General features: G+C 38.9%; 1 protein-coding gene and 1 long non-coding RNA gene across 8 annotated transcripts in view; one reads left to right on the forward strand and one right to left on the reverse strand.

Moving 5' to 3' along the window:
• The window catches only part of ZNF536 (zinc finger protein 536), a 472,346-nt gene that overhangs the window by 385,806 nt on the left and 71,581 nt on the right, over positions 1 to 14,959 (reverse strand). For all 7 annotated transcript variants that reach the window (XM_072117185.1, XM_072117182.1, XM_072117181.1 and 4 more), the window contains exons 2-3: positions 7,421 to 7,484; positions 4,843 to 4,918 (exon numbers count right to left, since the gene is read on the reverse strand). The gene's annotated coding sequence lies outside the window, so the exon portion shown is untranslated. The remainder of the gene's footprint in view (positions 1 to 4,842; positions 4,919 to 7,420; positions 7,485 to 14,959) is intronic.
• LOC140070547 (uncharacterized) lies at positions 1,705 to 9,943 on the forward strand. Its single transcript, XR_011848945.1, has 4 exons — positions 1,705 to 1,813; positions 2,806 to 2,869; positions 5,940 to 6,038; positions 9,719 to 9,943. It is a non-coding gene; the product is annotated as an uncharacterized lncRNA (long non-coding RNA).

The following is a 14,959-nucleotide window of genomic DNA, read 5'->3' on the forward strand; positions in this document are numbered from 1 at the left end:
CTCATTTGCATTATTTTAAAACCCTTGTTTTCTTAAAAACAAGGGCATAAAAAGCTTAAAAAAGAGTGGATCCTGCCAGAGGGGGCACACACCAGTATGTCAGTGTGATTGGTTTACTATCCTTGAACCTGGTAGTACATGTCCTTTAAATAATAGAAGTGGGGTAGTTTATGGCATTGATCTTCCCTCCAATACAACATATCTTCTTGATGTTGCTCCGTAATCGTATAATTGCTCACTTGGCTCTACAAAGGTTGACTTTTGAGATACTTGTATTTCACCCAAAAAGCAATTGTGTCAAGGGGGTTATTCACAAAAGTGTGACAGTCATTAGCATTCTAAGCAACATTCATTTAAATGTCCATTAACCACCACTCACATCTTTCTCAGTGTAGAGGGTATCCCCCAGAGTGGCATGGCAGCCTCCCAAAGTGGTCATAAATTCTCAACCGACTTCGGTAAATCTCAGTCTATATTTGGCATGAGTTTTGGATGTATGTCTGCAGAGAATTTAGAAGGCTGCACACTCTCCTTTAGTTTCTAAGTGAAACCCGCATGTGCATTTGTAGTCAGCTTCAATTCCATTATGCCAAATCTTCTGGCACAGGAATCTATTCCTACAGAATCAACGAAAATATAATATAGACAACTAGTAGGGCCATCTATTTTTTCAGGAAGAGATGCTTTTCTGGAAGGGGTGGGGTGTTCTTCGGTAGCAAGATGCCCAGTATCCAGTAATGGATATGGCATTTCTGGGGTCCCATGCAGAGTTAGGTCTGGGTAATCGATTTATACGCAGCGCCTCTCCACATGGTAGAATATCAAGTCTACTGCTTAAACATAGCACACCAATACCGTCTAAACCACATGCAGATGGGCATTCCTCTCACTCGCTCCACCCCAGAACTATGTGGAGCCACCTGATTAAAAACGCCCAACAACTCGCATATTAGTTCCCTCTGCCACTGGCTAGCATCTTTGTTCATAGCACTAGTAGGTACTAAATACTTGTTTGCTTTTTAACTTAGTAGATTTCCACGGTTTACAGACCTCACAAAAAGCCATATTTTAGTTTTCTAAACTATTTGGCTGTCCAGTCTCTTGTTGAGAGATAGAAATGCCACAAAATGTGTATATTAATGAGAAGAAAGCAATGCCCTGCACAATAACATCATAGTCCTCAATGTACCATAGCAATCTCTGCAAATTTGCTTCTCCTTTAAGAAATGATTGCATCTTGTATTCTTCACATTTTTTCGCCTCTATGCATATACTAACCTTGAAATTAATCAAGTCCGGACACTGTCAATATCTGTTCAAATGCACAGACTATACAGGTAATATTTATTGCTGAGGCAAAAATAATAAAATACATACTTGAGGTTAATAGATAAATTGATATGCGCATAGAAGCCCATAAACAAAAGATACTAATATACGACAGAAAGCTCAATACCAGCTCAATCAGAACATAAATATGGATTTGGTGATGCAAATGGACTCTGGAAGCTAAATTCTAATCATGTCAGCTCTGTAATTTTAAAAATAAGAAATCGAAAAGGAGGATAGAATAGGATTCATATGAATGCATATTGTTTAAGGGGGATGAGTACAGCTAGATCCCAAACACTGCAGCAAATTTATACAGAAAAATGCTAAAATTCAAAGAATATAAATTTTTGTCTGGCTGACAGATCTGCACTCAGTACCGGACCGGTCGACTAGAGTACTGGAGAAGGTTCTGATTGGCCCGCACTCTAACCCTACAAGGAGCCTGAAAGGTCCAGCAGAAGACAACACTTTGCGTTGGCTGGTAGGGTCTATCTGCTGATGCTAGATTAAGGGTGGGCTCCACATTAATTTTATTATGTTTGTCCAATGAGCCCCATCTCACTCTAATTGTCTTTCCAATAGTAAATATATCAGGACACTAAATTTAAGGGAACCTGTCACCAGAACAACGTTTTTAGGTTCTCCCATGTCCCCACAGTCCATACCAAGCATATCCAAAGACAGTTTTTATCAGAATTTTGACCTTTTTCTTTCAAACAATAACTTATATAAAACTTTACCTGGTCCTCTGGGAGTGGTAATTCGTGTCAATGTAAATACGCCTCCTCCTCAGACTGCTCATCCTTCTGATTTTTAATTATAAATCCCCAACCTCGCCTACATTGCTCTTAACCTCCCCCTCCCTGCATCCTCTCGTGGACCTATTCATGTGACTCAGGGTTGGTAGGCAGTGAGGATAGGCAACTTGCTACAGAGTTTGTGTAACCTGCTTCTGCCTCACTGTCAAATCACCCTGTGCTGGATGTGGTGCATGCACAGATAGAAGTGGAGGAGCTCCGGCGGTCTCCACTCTATCTGCACATGCACGCAATTAGATGCTGACGGTGCAAGCACGAGAGTCCGTGAGAGGATGCAGGGAAGCGGAGGAAAGGAGCAATGTAGAGAACAGAGGGGTTTTTCTAAATTAATCTGATAAAAACTGTTTTTGGATATGCTTAGTATTGACTGCAGGGACATGGGAGAACCTATAAACACTGTTCTGTTGTAAAGTATCACAACTAGAAATGATACCATCTTTATTACTCTCATCTACATTATTTGGATCTAGGTAACATACACATGTACCAAGCAATTGTTAAGAATGCCTCCAGTACCCTTTCCTTTTGAATCACCGGCTTTCACAGCAACTCCTAGCGGAACACCCACACACACACACACACACACATTCAAGCAATTCTTGATTGATTGAATCTTGACACTTACAGGGTCTTATTTTTCAATTTTTTATTCTAGAAATGGCCACCCTCTTGCCTAATATGCATCCTCTGCCTACCACTTTTGTTGGCCCTGAGCACCGGTAAGAGAATTGTCGCTGTTCCATCCAAACTGTTTTAGAGAATCCAGCAGCTAATCTAAAATAACAGAAATGTCTTGTATAGGTTTTAATCTGTAATAATGTCTAAACACCCTTACATAACAGTCAGGTGTCTGGGTTAATATACTGATCCATAGCAATGCAGACCTCACTGTTGAGATTACCACCCTCCAACGCTCACAGCGAGGGCTGGCAATAGTAAATTTCATTACGTCTGAGTAGCGAGGGGGGTGGGGAGAGCTACAAAACAGTAATCCTGTCTTTCAGCACAAATGTTATAGGAAGCTATGAATTCGGTAGATGTGAATGGGATGTTAGTACATGTTTTACTAAGGTATTATAATGGCAGCCTATTATTAGATCACATTAATCATTACTGTGCCAAAGGCACTGACAGGCTCGCTGAATACGATTGAAAGGGTTGTAATGGATATAAATTACCTATTGTGTGATAAAAGGATTTTTACTAAGAAGGTAAGAATAAAACAGCAAATTCAAGTCTGACTGCCGTAGGAAAAAACCCAAAAATAAAAGTAAGTCAGACTCAGGGAAATTCTCATATTCGGGAGGTAAGCAGTTTTTAAACAAGGTGGCCCATAAGACACATAAATTGTATACTATGCAAAATTAATTTCTTGATGCATAATGCTATCAGGTTGGAGCAGCAGCGGCTTCTATCCAGGAAGTGATTTTCTAGACGGCAAAATCTCTTTAGCACGGTGACATTCTGTGAAGTGACAGCACAAAACGCTCTCCCCGTTTCTGCCACCTACTCTGAAATCATTCCCATGCTGGAGAGGGTATATGCAGCTCCCTCCCCTCCGCCTTGATGGCAATCGTCTACAGACTCACTCCTTTTACATTTCCAGCTCAAGAGAAATGTCTCGCCGATGCTGACGTCTTCTGCCGGACATGTTAACTAGAGGACCCCAAGTAATGAGCCTGCAGATTGCAGCTTAACCTCATGTCAGGTACACTGTAGTTGTCAGCTACGAGAGAGTCTTCACTAGCGCTCCATAAAGGATCCACTATCAGCATTTCCCGGAGTTTCTAAGCCAAGTAGTCCCTACTTAAACAAATTACACTAAAGTGTCCACAGCTTAGGGTCATACATTGTGCTGCCTACTATGTACACACAGTGCATGGAACTTATATGGACACATAGATAGAAGAACCTAGGCATTATACGCAAGCAGGATTGCTTAGTGGGCCCTTATGTCATAATATTTCAGGGTGCATTCTGGTAACGCCTGGTGATGGAATTATTCTGCAGCACTTTTCACAAACTGTTCTATTATTCACCCAGGAATTTTACATTGTGCCATTTCTCTGTCATTCATCCTGGAAATCTGTGAATAAATTGACAACTGGGTGATACATTTCTTTATGTCATTGATGTGCTTCTACACATTCTGATACTGAGAGTACATTTTGAGCGATGGAGATCTGTGTCACAATACTTGGTTACCTTGTGTGTGTTTATTAGAAGGAGAAATGTAAAAATACATTTATATTACACTAAACGCAGTGCCCTGGGGTTGTGTCCTCACACTGCTGTGCTGTTAGATCCACATATTAACCTACTCCACAGCCCTTCCCCTCTTCTCTGAGTGACTGCTGTGGTATCCAGTCAGGTGTCTACAGCTTTTACTCAGGGCAAAGGAAAGGGGATGTGCAACAAATCTGCAAAGAGATCTCATGCAGAAAAGCACCCAGCCCAGCTATTATTCTGGAATATGAGTGTTGACCAGTGGGAGAGCGATAGGGCAGGGAAAGAGAGATTCAGGATGGCGGTTTAGGAGTTAAAAAGGTTTAGTAAGGAAATAAAGTATACTTTCTTGTGCAGAATATCGCTTCCTTGTAGGGTTCGGCCTAGAACACATTCTACAAGCAGGTGTCATATGGGCCATGCGATGAAATAAGACTTACAGTAGGTAATATAATCTTAGACTTACCTGTTGGTAGGCTCAAACATTCAGATCTGTCTGTATTGTGGACCAACTGACTGCAGAGAAGGTGAGGATTTTAATACTGGTGAAAAGATGGGAAGAGAAAATTGTTCAGTTCTCTTTTAGCAATATGTATTGTACTGAGTTTACATATGAATATATTTATACTGATTTTGAGTGAAATTTTGCTGGCGTTACATTATAAAGGACAATGCACAATTGTAGATCAAGTGAAAGTTACACAGAGATAGTTATTAAAGCGGACCTGTCACGCAAAAAAAAATGCACTAGGAGCTGCTTACTAAAGTAATTACCACAGATGTAGCAGTGTTACACTCCCTCCGATAAACCCTCTGATAAAGCTAGCAAACAGTGCAGCGCCATACCCTCGGAAAGCAGGACCCAGCTCACAGAGGTCTGGCGTATTCATAAGGGGGTGGTCCGAGGAGGCGATGACTGCCGCATTAAGCCTGACAGTCACCGCCGGCCTATAGTGTAAGAGGGGCTGTCTGGAGGAGAAGCAGCACCTTGGACCGCCCCCTCATGAATACTCCAGTAAGCAGCTCCTAGTGCAGTTTTTTTGGGTGACAGGTCATCTTTAAGTTTGGTTTTCGAGTATGGTAAAAATGATGTAAAAGGGCTCCATTTGAAGTTGTTAACAAAAGGTTATTTCCCTATCTCCAAGTCAGGTCTGGTTCAAATGGTGTTTAGGTTCTGAATCAGTGGCATGGGAGATAAGAAGTGATCCCATGTGGAGCCCTCTTATGCAGACTTATAATGCACTAGAAAACCCCTTTAAGTCATATGTCAGACATCAATTTACCTACATGCATAAAGTTCTTAAAGACAACACCAGGCAAGAAGTTCTAGAAGAAAATCTGCAGGATAATATCTTTTTAAGATGACATAGCTAGTAAATTGTGGTCTTATGCTCCTTGACACCTTAAGGACACGGCCTAAAATGGCCTTCAGGACACAGTACTTTTGTTTTTGGTTTTTTACTGCTTAAATTCCAAAAGACCTAATTATTTTTTTGATTCTTACATATGAAGGCTTGTTTTTTTTATATTTTTTAATATTTTCTAAATGGTTATTTTTTATAGATTTGGTATCTTCACGATCATACAGACCCAAAGAATAAAGGGGAGGGGTCATTTGGAGCAAATAGTGAAATCCATGAAAACAGGAACCAAAAGAAAATGGTACAAATTTATTTTTTTTCCAGCTTCCCAATAAACGCCATGGAATTAAATACCATCACTAGAAAGTATAATTTGTAAAAAACAAGTACATCTGTACATCTGTACACAGAAATATACAAAAGTTATGGAAATTTGAAAGTGTGGAGTGCAAAATGGAAACAAAAACGAAAAAGGGATGTCCGTAAGGTGTTAAACACTGAAAATACAATTACACCAGTAATTATAATATATATAATTCATCTGTTGAATAAACACAATATTACAGTATAGAAACATTGCTGAAAAGCAAAAAACAAAAATCTATTTACAGGCTCATGTTGCAAAACTAAACACTAGTCAAGCCAATAAGGGGAGCCTACTGAAGAGCCTAGTATTAAAGTTACTCGTCAGTTTCATCAGAAATTTTTTTAAAAGGCAAGTTTACAGTAAAAACCTATGCTTAGCAACAATGAGCCAGGGCTAAAAAAAACAAACTGTCCCAGATTTATAATACTGGGTGTGCCAGTTATCAGGTGCAGTTTGCAGCATGCTGGAAGTAGTAGTTTCACAACCATAGACCAGTGATGGAGGAGGCAAGAGACAAGACATGTTCATCCATCAATAAACTGCCCCAAAAAAGGTTAATAGATTAGTCAATTTCCTTCACATTGGTGTTTTTTTTTCCACATAAGTGATTTTTCACTGAACCCTTTCTGGATTCTGGACACATACAGATTGTTTTCCCCTTCCTGGCTTCAGTGATTTTTCCAGTGATCCAATGTTGTCAGTGATAAAAAAACAGACCACTGATCAGAGAAAAAAAAACTAACATGTGAAAAGGCCCATTGAAAAGAATGGGTCGCTAAGGGATCAGTGAAAAATCACTAAAGCCCGGAAGAGGAAACCAATCTGTAAGTGTCCATAAGCCAAAATGGGTTCAGTTAAAAATCACTGATGTGAAAAAAACACCAATGTGAGTCTACCCTAAGGGTTTCCATTTTTTTGCAATTATTTTATTTCTTCTGCTGCACCTAGAACCAATAATAAAGCAACCATAGAAAAGTGTAACGTTTACATTCTTTTTTTTTTTCCATTTGTTTCATATTTTACCATCTAAAAGTTAGAGAGAAAAAAAGAAAAGAGATAGAAAAGTAATAGATTACTACAGAGTCGGTCTATATATGGTTGGTGTGTTGTGTTTCCAAAAATGTTAGTATAATGTATAAGACAACATTTAGATAAGATTTTTTTTCTAGTGAAGCAAGAAGAGTACATACCCATTCTTAATTCACTGAAACTATAGAGGGAAATTAGATAAACCGGGCTTAAAAGTAGCAATGGCACGCATATAAGAGGTGAATTCATACAGTGTACTGTACTTTATATATATTTTGGGGACCCACCAGTAAATTTTGCCTTCAGAGGTCAGTTGAATTGATGGAGGTATTTGCAGCACTGGAACCGGAACTGTAAAATAAAAGGATACCAGAGATTTTAATCACATATGTACATCTATCTCTTTGTTATAAATTGGCAAATCTCTATATTATATTTAATGAAACAACATATTTATTTACAGGTATCACAAATCTATCTCTGTATACACCTACCTATGGAACAATTTATCTATCTTATACTTCAGACCTACAAGCAGAGCCGGGTTTCAGGGAACCTGTCACTAGGGACCTAATTTTCCCTTAAGACAGGTTGCAGAAAATACTTCTGCCTTATCTAAGCATTTGCATTACAATATAATTGTGTGTTATAATTAACACTCTCAGCCCCCACCTTTGTGCTCCTGTACAGCTCCTTCCTCTCCCACTGATTACAGCTCACCAAGCTGTGAGCTCTGTTTCTGTGAAGGAGCACAAAGGTAGGGGTCAAGAGCTGAGCAGTCTGCAGCACAGACAAGTCATGTGTTGTTTTTATCATATGCATCCAAACCAAAGCCCAACCAATAGGACTATACACAGGATTCTGTTAGGAAGCCAGGTAAGTTATAACACACAATTATATTGTAATGCAAATGCTTAGAGAAGGAAGAAAAACATATTTGCAAAGCAGGTGTAATGGACTGCAAACTGGTCCCTGGTGACAGGTTCCCTTTAATCCTGTCATAGGCCCTGGGCTGTATGAATATTATAGCACCTACAAATCTGGAACTACTTCAAGAATCAAGCTTTTTGGGCAACGGAGGATGTGTCCCTTCTGCCTGCTTTTAATCTGCGGTTTGCAGGACCTTTGGAGGACCTTCAAAGGTCCCAAAATGGCTCTTGTGCACATGTGTGTTGAGAGCAGGAACAGACTTATGAGGATTTCAGGGGTGAAGAGCCCTCTCAGTATAACATTTGGTGAGTGGTAAATAATTGCTCTTAGCTACAACAAAATAGAATGGGTGAACAAAAAAATTCTACAATTTTTTTTTATTTGTCTATCATTCTCTCTGTCTCTCTCTGTCCTTCTGTCTCTTTCTCTGTCTGTCTGTCTCTTTGTATCGCTCTCTGTCTGACTGTCATTTATCATTGGTTTTACTGGGCTTTTTTGGCAGAAAAAAGTCTTAAAGTAGTCACATTGAGATTTTTGGAGACTTTTCACTGCTAAAAAGTCTCATTTATTTAAACCTTTTCATTTACACAAAACTACTGCTAGTGCAACACCATGCAAAACTTTAGCTAAAAGTCTCATTAAAAATCTCACAGTTACCCTGCTGGTCTATGTGCTGGGACTTTCTATGCAAAAATACTTTTTTTTTTTAAATTTTTGGGACTTTTTGAAAAATAAATCCCAGACAGAAAGTAGAACATAATTACATTTATTAAAAAGCCAATCCACTTTAATGAATCTGTTGGGCAGCAGAGTTTCAAAAATTTACACAGAACTGTCACAAGGTGCCGGTCTAATGATAAATAACCTGTTTTGTCTCTATGTCTCTCTTTCTTCTCTCTCTGCCTGTTTCTCTCTCTTTGTGTCTCTCGCTGTCTGCCACTCCGTCTGTCCGTCTCCCTGTATGTCTCCCTCTGTCTGTCTCTTTGTCCATTTGTCTCTGTCTGTCTATCTCTCTTTCTGTAATAGAAGCTGGGCTGTGATTGGTTGCTAACTACCATAGCAGTCCGCAGACAGTGGCTCCTGTAGTTGGTGGTTAATAAGTGTATTTTGGAAAGCGAGGTGAAAATTTGAAATAAAAACCTAGACGTTCCCTGAGTTACAGGAAGCGACTGTCCAAAATTTGGTGATTGGAAACACAACGGTGCAGATTCCTTTAGTGGATATACATACACACACACACATACACTCAGCTTTACTGTATATATTAGATATCTATATATGTCTACCCTTTATATATCTACCCATTATCTCTCAACCTGCCTATGAATTTACCTCTATCTTTACCAGTAATTTACCTATCAATAAATCTATTCTCTATCCCTTCATTTTTAGTCACATAATATATTTATTACTGTATATGATTATATTGATAATATATTACACACTACAAAAGATGTATCCAGATTGGTCCATGTAACATAAATGAAATAGGAATGAAAAGTGACCGGCTGCCTAACTTTGGAGGTAAGAAATCTAGCCTTATCAAGCCTTAGACCTTTGTAAAAGCAAGAATGTTGTCGGTCTGCAGTCTCAAGTCACCAGTCATAGGTAACAGTCATGTTCTAGAATAATCTCTTTATTTGATTCATCTCTAGACTGTGACAACACATCGCCAAAGAAGAATATTCTGAGTCATAGCGAGTCAGTGTCCTGTGAAGCTCTAGAAACCAAAGTGAACATTTTCTACAGACGATGATGCCAGTCTGGTACTAAATAAGATATAAAGCTCCATCAGCGGTGGGCTCCAGTGACCTCTAGTTCCTATCCTCTCACCCTGTCTGGTGTGGTCAGAACGGATCTTCCATTCTTCATTAGATGTAACCAGCTCTTGAAGCTATTTTAATTGACTTATAAAACATTCATAAAAGATCCGTCGTTTCTTAGCATCTTCTGTTACTAGTGAATATTGCTATTTATATACCTAGGATTATTCTGTAGCCATAAATCTATAACTCCTTTATTTATGTATATCTACCTACTATCTATCACTATGATACTTATCTAGTATTCATTTACCTATAACAGGGGCAGACCCTGTACCCATCTGCAGAACAGTTTTTTGCCGTTGCTGCTTCAACTCCAACCTATGAAGGAGAAAACTCCATCTACAAAGCAGTTATTCAACTAGTGTTGAATACGAGTAACAAGCTAATACATCTCTATAACAGTGTAAACTGCTATATAGTACCCCTTTATAAGTGTAGAATCTATCTCGCTAGCTAGTACTCATCAACCTACATAGTAACAACAGCATAGTATTTATTTATCCATGTAGGACCCATCTATATATGAAGTATCCATCTAGTTACAAAGTACCTATCTATTTATGTAGTACCTATCTATTTATTACCCATCTGCTTATATAACACCCATTATTTATTTATTTTGAAATAGAGTAAACCACCTTTAAAAATCATGCTAATGAGTCTGATGGGCTCCTGGGGTTGATGCCAGAACCCCTCCATGTTTCAGCTTCACAGACTGTTAACCTGAATAAGAGCACTTCCACCATCCCACTGTGTGTTAAAACTTCCTCTGCTGAAGTAAGATTACATCAGGCAGAGGGAGGGGGAAAACATGAGGGAGCAGAGGGTGAGGTTAAACAGTCTAACAGTCTGTGAAGCTGCAGCACAAAGAGCCTTCAGGCTCATTAGCATAATTCTAAAAGTTGATTTTAGAAGGATAGATGGAGGGAGAATTGCTGTGGGGTTATTGTGTACTGTAGGCAATTCTAAACAGGTGGGTTTTCAGGTTACCTATAAAGCTTTGGCAAGGTAGGACATTGTGACTTTTCCTAGAGAGATACAAATTATGGGGGGGGACATGTAAACTCGTGGAGATGGTTGTGAGAACAGTCCACAGTAGGAGAGGGAAGCAGCAGGACTGCTGAGGATGATAAGGTCAGAGATGTACTTAGGTAGCGCCAAGCTATTTATAGTACCAACTACTGCCGGAAATATGTAAACCCATCTATCTGTATAGTTCCCATTAATCTATGTAGTGCATGCCCATATATATCTATACATACACACTACCAACAAATAAATGTCCATCGGTTTAAAGCTTCTATCTCTCCATGCAAGGGCATCCCTAGAGAAAATGATCTGAGTCATGGGGTCATTTATCTTATTATCTTAGGCTTTTCTCTTTTTATCCCTTATATTTGCGAATTTTTTAAATGCATTTACATATTTGCGCCAAAATTCCACAACATTTTTCAGTGTTATATCTTTTTAAATCCTGATGTGGACATATTAAAAGTTTCAATTTTGGCACAAATCGCAAAAAGAATTTGAAACTTTTGTGCAACTTTTTTACACACATGCCTGATATCTCACCCTTTAAAATAAATGATACAAGCCCATAACCCAGAAAAAGCAAAAGGAAATGTGCACAAATGTCCCGACTAAAGATAAATGACCCCTATAATATTTTAGAGTGAACCTTGTGTACTATATAAGAAAGCTTTTTACTAATCGGGTAAACATTAAAGACAGAACTTAAAGGAAAGGAAGAAGTGATGGAATGATATTTTCAAACTTTCAAAATTTTCATGGTTATATTGGCCAAATAAAGAAGATAACGTAATAGAATAAGTCTCCTTTAACGCTAATGTGTGCTCTCTATAATAATAATCTTGATCTATATAGCACCATCATATTCAATCTCTATTCTATACTCATATGCTCTCTATTAAGATGTTGTAACATATGAACTGGGGATAGCTGCCAAGATCTTATATCATCTATACATCGTTACAGATAACCTGTCACCATTGACCCCCCCTACCCCCACACACAAATAACATGCAGTACCTTTTAGATTTCTTTATACATGTTTAACTGATACCTCTGCTTTTATTGATGCCCGCTGTTTCAATCATGGAGGCATGGAGGGGAGCTCTAGCACACAGTCAAGTTATCCTACCTCCTTACTGACGCTAAAACAGCTGAAGAGAATTTTTGAGGGAGGGGGGAGGAGTTTGAGAGAGACAGTGGCTGTGTGTGACTCAGCTCTGCTAAAACATTAAGCCCTCCCTCAGGAAAGAAGGAGTTAAGAAAGACGCTGGCTGTGTAAAGAGAAATCAACCTCCTCATTCACCCTCCTTCAGGAATTCTTTTCAGTGAGTCACATGTTTCTCTCAGTGCACGCAGCAACTGGTCCATGTTGCCAAGACCCCAATTCGAAAAAGCAGCAGCACTCTTTATATATCCATTGGAATGAAGTAGTGTTCTTTATTCACAGAATATTGCAACATTTAGACATTATGCCTTTATAGATGTATAAGCGGTACTGCTGCTTTTTCTAATTTGTCACACATTTCTCTCATTCCTAGGATCAGTTAGGAGGCCGGCAGCTTTACCTTATGCTGGAGCCAACCCGCCTCTATAACTGCATCCCTATGAACAGAAAACATCAATAAAAATCATTTTTAGAAGAATGGTGGCTTGTTGTGGGGGAGGGGGGGGTCACTGGTGACAGGTTTCTTTAATTCATTCATATACAAAGATAGATATCCATTTTTGGTTCATGTTTCTGGACATCTGCATAAGAACTGGGGGAAATATAAAGAAATGATGGCAGATTAATGAACTATGTGCAAATATTCTGCACAAATTATGACAACCATCATGCTACGGGCGGCACAGGTTGTGACTTCAGCGCCTGGGAGCCATTGTAATTACAAGCCTCTGTGCTAACGATAGAGAGAATCCATTTTATAACCCAAAATCAAGAGAGAAACACTATAGCAATCACCAGCTACAAAGACTGTGAACCCTTCTCCGCTGTCTGATTATGCAAAACTAAATAGACCTAAATAGACCCCAGCCTTCTGCAAATTATGTACAGTGTTCACTAAATTATGATGAAGCCTGTAATTTCACAGCAATGAGGAGGTTATTAATCCTCATCCGTGTGGACAATGATGTGAGGAATTCACTAGATTGTACAATTGGATCCATTTAAAAAAAAAAAAAAGAATTCCATTTTCATTGAGCAAAAATATGCAGGTCTTGTGGCGGCTGCAGCCAATTGACACAATTATAGGAATTCATGTCCTGATGCATAATATTAAAAAAAATGTGGAAATAAATCCCATAATTCCTTAGAGGAAGTCTGTTGGTATTGAATTGGTTCGGATCTGACGATTAATGGTTTGGTGCAGGGAGAAAGCTTCATTGGGCTGCGAGAGACACTTCTGCCTTTTGTCTCATCTGATCACTTGCTTAGAAATACCCAGATGGGCACTTCATGCCCAGTCATGCTAATTTGCAGCTTCTTAAAGTACCATGTTAAATAACTCAATCCCCTAATTATGACAGCATGCTACTTTGGTTATGGGTCTCAGATCACTCACTACTAGTTCAAGTCGGCCTTGGAATAAATCCACAGCTAAGTGTAAGTTTTTACGGAATATCAAGGACTCCTGTCCAGTTTCATTTGAGGTGTGTTTCATACCACCCTGAGAAGAATGTAGTAATTTAGAATGACTTATTCAAAATTACAAAGAATTACCACTCTGAAAAGTCTATTGACTAAGAAATAACATTAAGTATGACCTAGAGACATTCCTCATGGTGCCCCGTGGCACCTGCCAGCAGTTTCAATACCTTCAATAAGGTATAGAAAGGTGCCAGAAAGACACTATCCACCAAGTGAATAACTACTTACAGTGTTTGCATTTCATTAATGCTGTCATATAACAATAATATTTGCCATTAAGAAGTCAGAACCTCTCTGGCTTGACCAATCAAAATCCCTTGTTTACCATCACAGAAAACTTATTAATGGATTGTTAGCCAGAGGCAACTGTATCAACTTGACCTAGTTCCTTTCTGCATGTAAGTAAGAGTTTGGGCCAATTGGGAAGGTTCCAATACATCCATCTGTTTTGTCATAGATTTTCAGTCCCACCTAAAACCTGTTGAGCTTACTTACCATGTCTCCTGTATCTGTAGATAAACCGGTGGAAATTTAACATGGCTATTTTAACTTCTGTCCTCTATTCCCCTTCAGGGAACTCAAATTTCACCTGATAAGGTTGAGTTTGGTAGGCAACTAATGGTCCATGCTTTTTGCGTCAGGTGTATGTACTAATGCCTAAACAAGTTTTGGACCTAACTACAACTGACTAATGGTTTTCTGGCAATTCACAAGGTATGTCTGGTTATACAAGGAATGTCTGGTGACACATTCAAGCTATGAAATACAAATCACAGAATTGATACATTTATACAAAATCGACTTCTGGACATAAAGCTTTAATAATACTACCGGTAATTAAAAAAATGTCCTCAATGCCAGATCACCAACAACGATTTTGATGGACACCAGGGTACTAGAGAGACCGTTGGACAATGGGGATAAACATTGACCAATAAACCACTTTTTCATTAATTTATATCATCGGTCTTGATTGTCCTTGAGATAAAGTGATAATCTTGAGTGAAGGTCTCAAGTCAATGAAATAAATGTATCTTGTCAACTTGACACTATTCATTTGTGATTTTTGCCTGGATGTGATTTTGGAAATCTCCCAAATTATTCTTGGTTAAATTAATGAAATGTTTTATATTGGTTAATTAAAGGGGTTAGCCATTTTTCAATAAATCTCTTCCATTAGACATGTCCCTACATGTACCTCTCCCTTTGCCTCCTTTGATAGCTTCAGCATTTCCCTGTTCTCACCATTCTGTCATCTGCATATATACACAGCTATCTTTCTCACTGCTCCAGTCCATCCTCCTGGCATCTCCCATTGTATCTCTCTTTTTTCACTGTCCGTACTCACTGACAGACATATGGAGAGAGGAGGGGGAAGCAGGATGAGTTAA

Source organism: Engystomops pustulosus, chromosome 7, assembly GCF_040894005.1.
Source record: "Engystomops pustulosus chromosome 7, aEngPut4.maternal, whole genome shotgun sequence".
Taxonomy (NCBI): Eukaryota; Metazoa; Chordata; class Amphibia; order Anura; family Leptodactylidae; genus Engystomops; species Engystomops pustulosus.